The sequence below is a fragment of the Porites lutea genome, chromosome 6 (assembly GCF_958299795.1).
Source record: "Porites lutea chromosome 6, jaPorLute2.1, whole genome shotgun sequence".
Taxonomy (NCBI): Eukaryota; Metazoa; Cnidaria; class Anthozoa; order Scleractinia; family Poritidae; genus Porites; species Porites lutea.
Genome location: NC_133206.1, coordinates 26,557,854 through 26,565,484, shown reverse-complemented (window position 1 = coordinate 26,565,484; position 7,631 = coordinate 26,557,854). Strand labels below are relative to the sequence as shown.

Below are 7,631 nucleotides of genomic sequence, written 5' to 3'. Positions count from 1 at the left end.
AGTTCGATATTTAAAAAATAGTTTGTTTATAATTAAAAGGCTTATAATTAGGCCTACTGGCAAAAAGCCGCTGAGGATGTAAGTTTCGCGGACTATATTTCCCTAATAAAGTTCTGTGTATATTCTTTTGAGGCTTCAGTTGGATAAGCTAAAAAGTGATTTTTCTTTCTTAGCGATTTGTACACAATGTCGCAAAGACTCGACGAAATCAATGAAAGCATTGAAGGACAATCGGCAGCAGCGGCAGCTGTACCCATAATGAACAATCCGGAAGCCACTGAACTGGATGAGGTTAGGACAAGATTTATCCTTCATTTTCAAGTGGTAAAATTCTTAGAAAACGAAAATAGAAATGTTAAAATTTAAAAACCAACGTTCAGATTTCAGGAAACCATACATGTATATCCAGTTCTGGTTATAGCACGGACTGATTTTTTCACATTGCATCCGCTCATGATTACTGCACATAACAGGTAATGGCCACCGTGAAAGAGAAAAAGAAAAAGTTTATGCAGAAACATTATTAAAATAAAGTCGATCGAGAAGAACGTTAATAGAATTTCCATTGCCTTTTCCGCCTTTTCGTGCATGCCTTACACGTAAACTCGGCCCAGTCCTCGCTCACTTATCTTTTCTAGCTCCTGATGAATGATATAATATCCCAGGCAACACAGTAAAAATCGTGCTTGTTTGTCAAGATTTGTGCTGCTCGCTGTTATGATCAAAAGGCCTCTACGTTTTTACCATCTTATATTATTTTACTGACTTGTTACTGCAGTGTACCAAGTTTCATCGAAAAGATTCTTTTACTTGGGAATTCATTATTGATGTCACTTAAAAGTCATTGTTCGTTTGACAAGTACTATTATTACTATTATTATTATTATTATTATTATTATTATTATTATTTTTATTATTATTATCATTATCATTATATCAAGTGACTCTGTTACCGTCATTGTTTATCTCTGATTTAGGGCACAAGAAAAAATAAAAGGTATTTTCAAATCATAAGCAAGAGACTTATAGAAACTAGGACGTTGGAAGTGAAAACAGCTTTAGTATTTTTGTTTTTGTTTTTGTTTTTACCGCGAGTCTCTTTTTTTTAAAAAGTAGTAAACCAACCCTTTTCTCAAAATTTCAGGGGACGGTGAACGATGAATTCACGGAATTATATACAGGAATAATGGACATGTCATTGAAAGATGAAAGTTTATTCGTTCCTGACGAGGACAGTGTCAGTAGCAGTGACGAGGAATCGGAAGAGCCTAGTAACGAGTATATACGAAGAGAGCACCTTAACAGATTTTTTGAAACTTGTAACGTCCAAAAATTAACTCGACCAAGGAAGAGATGGGCCGAGGTAGGTGCGCGCACGCATAACAACCACGTGAAAAAGGCTAAAGACGTTATTGTAGCGGCTTTAAATGTTATCACGCCTGGTGATGCGGCTCATTTATGGGATGCACTTCAGTCTTCAATGCTTGTCGACAAAGAGCTTGGATATGAAGGTAGTGCCGACCGCAAATATCTTGAAGCCTTCGCAGAAACATACAAAAATGCATCCGCCTGGGATACTAGAAGACAAGTCTTGTCCATAATGGCTGATCTAGTCCCCATCGAACGCCTTCAGAGGTATCTACCTGGTATCACTGGGTACCGAGTGAAAACTGCGCGACTGCACAAACATGTTTATGGTCGAGGGAATCCACTTCCATCAAGGTATAGTCCCCGAATGAGAGTAGAGCCCACCCAGCTTGATCATTTTTTGACGTTTATAACAAGTCCGCACATCATACAAGATCTTCCATTTGGGCAAAAGTACATAAAGCTTTCAACTGGCGAAGTACTGGAGACACCAAACGTAATTCGAAGTATGATTCCAGAACGTATTGTTAAGCAGTACACTAAATACTGCGACGAATTCGGCTTCAAACCATTTTGACGTACAACAATGTTGGCTATCCTCGCAGCCTGTAGCGCCACCGTAAGAAAGTCGTTGCAAGGAATCGACTATATTGCCGCAGAACGAGGCAAAGCTTGCGACGACCTATGTCATGTGGTGAAGCGACTAGAGGAATACGGGGCATTGAAGACAGATGTTTCTGAGCTGTGGAGAAGTTGTGTAAAGAGTGCAAAGCAATATATAAAGTCAGATTACAAGGTATTCGAGGCTAGTCTCATAATGGAACAAAACAACAAAAACGTCAATTTCGAGGTAATGTTCCTTATAAAATTCAGTTCGATAGCACAGTATGATAAAAAAAATAGACCTAATTGGATGCATTCAGTCCACATGACCATTTACCGTTGCTGTCAGTTTTGACTTTTTTGTCATGAAGCATACTTTTGCACTATTTTACCTTTGTCGTTTAAAATTATATCGCTTATTGCTTTTATTACAATTTTGTTACATAGGTGCACGTATCTCCCTCTTCAACCGTTGCTGACCACTGTAGCGTATACGCTCTAAGCGATGACAAGCAGCCCTTGCGATCACGATCATGATAGGACGTGCCCCCAATGTGAAGAACTAACAGCCTTAGTGTCTGCCATTCAAGAATACTTAGAAAGAGAGGATCTGGGATTTCCAACTGCAGAGTTAGATGACTTACGCCATGTGGCCGATGAAGCAGCCCAAAACATTCTGTCTTTCGATGTCTTGGAAGGCTCATCAGCTGAGAAGCAAAATTCAGGACATGGCCAGAGTAGACGCACTTGAACAACTAGACAATTCGTCTGTAATGATCACCCAAGACTGGGCCATGAAATTTTTGCCAGGCATCTCATGGCACATAAGCGTGGTGGCAAGAAGACTTAATGGAAAACTTCAGAATCAGTCTTTCCTCCACATTGTTAAAAACTGTAACCAAGACAGCTCGGTAGTTATCCGCATCATGGAACACATACTGCGCACACTAAAAACGGAGAATCCTGAAATTTCTACAGCATTTTTTAGGCAGGATAACGCGGGATGTTACCATAATGCTACTATGCTTGCTGCATGCCGCTCTATGGGTGATGTCACTGGAATCGCTGTTTCTAGAGTAGACTTTAGTGATCCTCAAGGTGGCAAAGGCCCGTGCGATCGCAAAGCAGCCACCATCAAAGCTCATGTTCGTAGATTTGTTAAGTAATGGTCCGTGTAAAAGGTAGGCAGGCGAACGGCAAAAGTGATTAAAAGGTGCTAACTTTTAATCATTAATTTCAATTAAATCAAGCGTTCTGATTGGCCGAAATCCAAAAATCGCCAAAAAAACAGTCAGAAACGTGACAAAAACACCTTTTTTTAGCTTTATTTTCCCCATTCCCCTGTCTTATACCTCACGGCCAAGTTTCAGCATTGTTCTATGCGCCAATCAAAAGTTAGAGCGGAAAACGTGCAACACACGCGCGACCTTGTTGTGACCCCATCTTAGTGTGACACTTGAGATGTTAGGAAATTTGTCTTTTACCCGAAGAAATCTCGTCAATTTCTTCGTGAAAAATCTGCATTTTTTCTTTATTGAATATTTATCTCAAATTTACTGTATTTTATCATCGGAGTGATCGTCAAAATGCTCTTAAACATGGTTTGCTGCCGTCCTCGACATGCCGAGTCGCCATGTGGGAATTTGGGCCCGGCGTAGTTCTTTTCGTTGTCAGGCCGGATCAGGAGGAGATCAGAATAATTGTGGCACTAGAAATTGGAGTACAGCTGGGCATAAAAGGAGAAAGCGAAAGATTTGTTGTTTTTACAAGGATGAATTTATTTCTCGAAGAGATGTAGAACACTTGAGCTTGAGGTAAGCTGAATTCAATAGATTTTCGCACCTCCGCGCGCATTATGTGTTATTCATGTGTTTGCCCCTTTCGAAACTTCCATATTCCGTGTATCTTTACCCATCTTTCATTCGATTTTTTTTCTCTCTAGACTGCTTCATCAAGCGAAATGGAAGTTCGCCGTGGACCTTAAGTTAAAATGAGCGAATTGAAATTTGTGACACGTTTGCATTTTGTACCTTTGAGTTCTGAGACGGAGAATACCGAGACGGAAGCCGCTTAGGTATCATAAATAGCTGTCACTGGTGTTTGAGTTTCTCTTGGTACGGAAGATCTAGCGAGCATGACTGTAGCTTGCCTTTATTTTTTCCAAGGACGAGAGAGATTGTAAGAAGGATTTTTATAGAGTAATATCAAAACCTTGAAAACAGATAAACTGTAGGAGAGCTTTTTCTGAAACCCGATTATCCGAACATGCAGGAATTTTTTCTATCTGGGCAACATCCTCTTTTTTTCCAAAAGCAGAACATTTAGATAACATTTAGATTTGATTTTGTGTACTTGTTATTGTTCTGTATGGTGGCCGAATATGAACGCGCGACATTGGCGCGTTCGCCAGATTCGCCACGTGAGAGTGAATTGCTGCTGTTTACGATCATGGTTTTGACATTTCTTTTGTGAGAGCCGACTTAAATGTTGTTCCCAACGTCGCTGATTGATGTAACACTGTGCTCATCTTCGTGTAATTTCATATCAGTTTAACTTCCTCGGGTTTGGCGCATAGAAATCTTTTAAATTTTAGATATGTTATATTTTTCAACATAATAAAGCAATAGACGAAATAAAAAGTTGTTCGAATGAGTCTTAAGCTATCTTAATTCAACTTTAAAATTCAAATTTCGCGCTTTTAGCTGTATTGACCAATCAGAGCATTCAGATTTAATTTGATTAGAGAAATTAGCGCCTGAAAAATAACTGACGCTATTGCCGCGGGCTATTGTTTTTCTGCCTGCTTCTTAGCTGGACCATTACTTAATGAGGGACACGATGTTCAAAGTCCAAAGGACCTTGAAACCGCGATGCTATCAGCTGAAGGAGTACCTGGGGTAAGAGTGACACTTGTCGATTGATTAGGTATCAAGGACAGCCCCATAAAATTGGATGGTATCAGCTTGATCAACAACCTACAGTATACTGGTGCGGCAATGCGAGTATGGCGATCCTACAACGTCGGCTGTGGAAAAATCATCGACAAACAGCTACCAACAGGTTGTTATAAATATTTTTTTATAAGGAAAGATTAAAAATGCAGACTTAAAGTAAGGAAAAAAGCGATACGCGAACACATTAAAATACCTTTTTTTGTTCTCAGTTGCATTCTCTCGTGTGGCAAAAACTTTCCGTACAATAACGCGAGGACAGATATATTTTAACTCTTACCATCAACATAGCTGTTTTATAATTTCACAGTATGCGCAGACGTTTGCGGATACATTACTTTACGCATCCCACAAGACACTTAGGACAACAACATAATCAGAGCGTGACAAAGTAAGATAAAGACGTAAGTGTGAACCATTTGTCACAATGTTTTCTTTTTTGGTTTCAGCTACAAACAGCTTCTGTGGTAATTTTCAAGAGAAATTTTCAGCCGGCGACTTCTTGGATGTTGGTGAAGAAGGATGTCCAGCGTTACCTCTTGAGTCTTCTAAAAATCAAAACTTTGCTGAAGGGCCAGAGGAGGCAGAATTTGATCCAGGTCTTTTCCAATGTCCTAACGAAGGATGTGTTAAAAGTTATCAGAGTTTTTCAGCCCTTGAAAAACTTCTGTCTTTTGGAAAGTGTGAAATACGTGTAGAAAGAGTCACCCTTCTTGACCAGGCGAGGCAAATGTACCACGCCAAGCTAACAGAAGGAACAAGCAAAGACGTGACAAGCCATTGTGCTGAAGCTTCTGTTCGAGAAATCGTAGTAAATACCAGTCAAATTGTTAAAGGGTGGGCGTTAAAGCAAACGAAAAAATCTGGACGACTCAGCGAATCACAAAAGGGGTATCTTGACGAAAAGTTTAAAATCGGTCAGAAAACAGGTCACAAACAGGACCCAGCTTCCGTAGCTCACGACATGCGTTACGCCAGAACTGCTGAGGGTGAACGGCTTTTCACCAGTAGTGAATTTCTAACTGCACAGCAAGTTCAGTCGTACTTCTCTCGACAAGCAGGAAAACTGCGCAATCAATCTACCGAGGATGAGAGAAGAGATCATGACGCTGCTGCCGAGCGGCAGCAGTACTGGGATACTCGAGAAAAAATCCTTCGAGAGGTTCAACTCCAACACCCCATCACCTACGACAATTTTGACCTATGCGAAATGTATCACGCAAGTTCGCTAAACAAGTTCAGTGTCAACATGTTACAAAGTATTTGCCAATATTTCGGTATGGAACAACTAACTGTTGTCGCAAGGCACCATACATTGCCCTTATTGGCGAATTGATCCAGTCATGTACCTGTCATAACAATAGTTAGAAACTGACAAAGTAGGCTCTCTTGAGTAGGTCTTTGGTGTAAAAAATCGTGCTATAAGTATTTGTTGCTAACAAACCCTGTGTCTATCAGTTGACCAGAACTCAGGAAAATTTCATTCCTTCGGAAACCAGGAAGAAAACTATCTTTATTTTTTATTGGTTAAAGGGAACAATCCCTCGCTTGCTTTATTTCATAACAGTGCACAGCATGAAATAACTTCTCCGTGTGGAATGATGTGACCTCCGTCCTCATTTGCATAATACACTAAAAACTGGTTGGCCTGTGGTAGTTTGACAGTTGTTTTGTTTTGCATTTGTCCAGTCCCGACAAGTTGAAGTGCAATGCGCTCGAGCTATAGTTTCAAATTCTTCAATCATTTCCCTCTGAAGTCATTCCAAGGAATCTTCTGTGAAGCTTTATTAAATCTGATACTGGAACGCATCAGTCTTAGGAGGGTAAGATCGGATTAAATATTGTTTAGGCATGCATTGATTCGCTCACTTCGCTGATTTTATCGGTCATGCAACGAACAGATGTTTTGCGTCTTATTGGAATTTAAACCACATCATGGGCTTTTAACACTTAATACTTTAACATATCTCTCATCTATACATATTTCGGATCAATACTGTTTTAAAAAGGTTCAAAATAACCAAATAGCCAAAAGGTTTGCCGCCTACCGTAATCCGCTGTTGCGTGGATTCGGGTCAGAGGTCATATTTTTAAGTGTAATATTTACATTTTACCCTGCTTTGTCAAAGCTCGTGATTTCATTTACCCAAAAATGTTATTTCGCCAATTTGAAGAAAAAAGAATGCTCTTTCAGACTAGGCAAGACTTGTTAGTTAAAGCCATGTAGCAATACGCTTTTTTTGCTCTTGAAAATGTGCTAAATTTTGACCGTTTGAAAAGCGATTTTGAGTCAACAACTTTGAAAATTTGTTTAAAAATCTATTGTTGACTAAATCGCGATCTTATTAGTTCTAGTTGTAGAGGAAATGAAGTAAAGATATGACAGGCAGTTATATTTTAATGACAATCTTTATTTTTAAATATACGAGCCACTGAAACTGGCTCTAATTTTTGCATAATTTTAGCCCATTTCAGTCCTCGGGAAGAAAAAATTCGTTAAAAAAATACCGTTCAATCAATCGTACCTAAACCAACGATTTTGTAACTAGGGCCCACAGGGCTTCATTCTGGCGGAGTTTGAGGGGAGGTAATGTTTTGACTATTTCCACTTGTAGTTGATAGTTACGCGAAGTCGCTCTTAAAGAGGCACAAATTGAATCATAAGCATAGTAAATAGACATTTACTTACATGTACAAAGGTGAGGATAC

At 39.5% G+C, this 7,631-nt stretch overlaps 1 pseudogene; it reads left to right on the top strand.

Annotated features, from left to right (window-relative positions):
• The first annotated feature begins 1,147 nt into the window (after positions 1-1,147).
• On the top strand, positions 1,148-2,508 carry LOC140942085 (uncharacterized; annotated as a pseudogene).
• Positions 2,509-7,631: the final 5,123 nt, after the last annotated feature.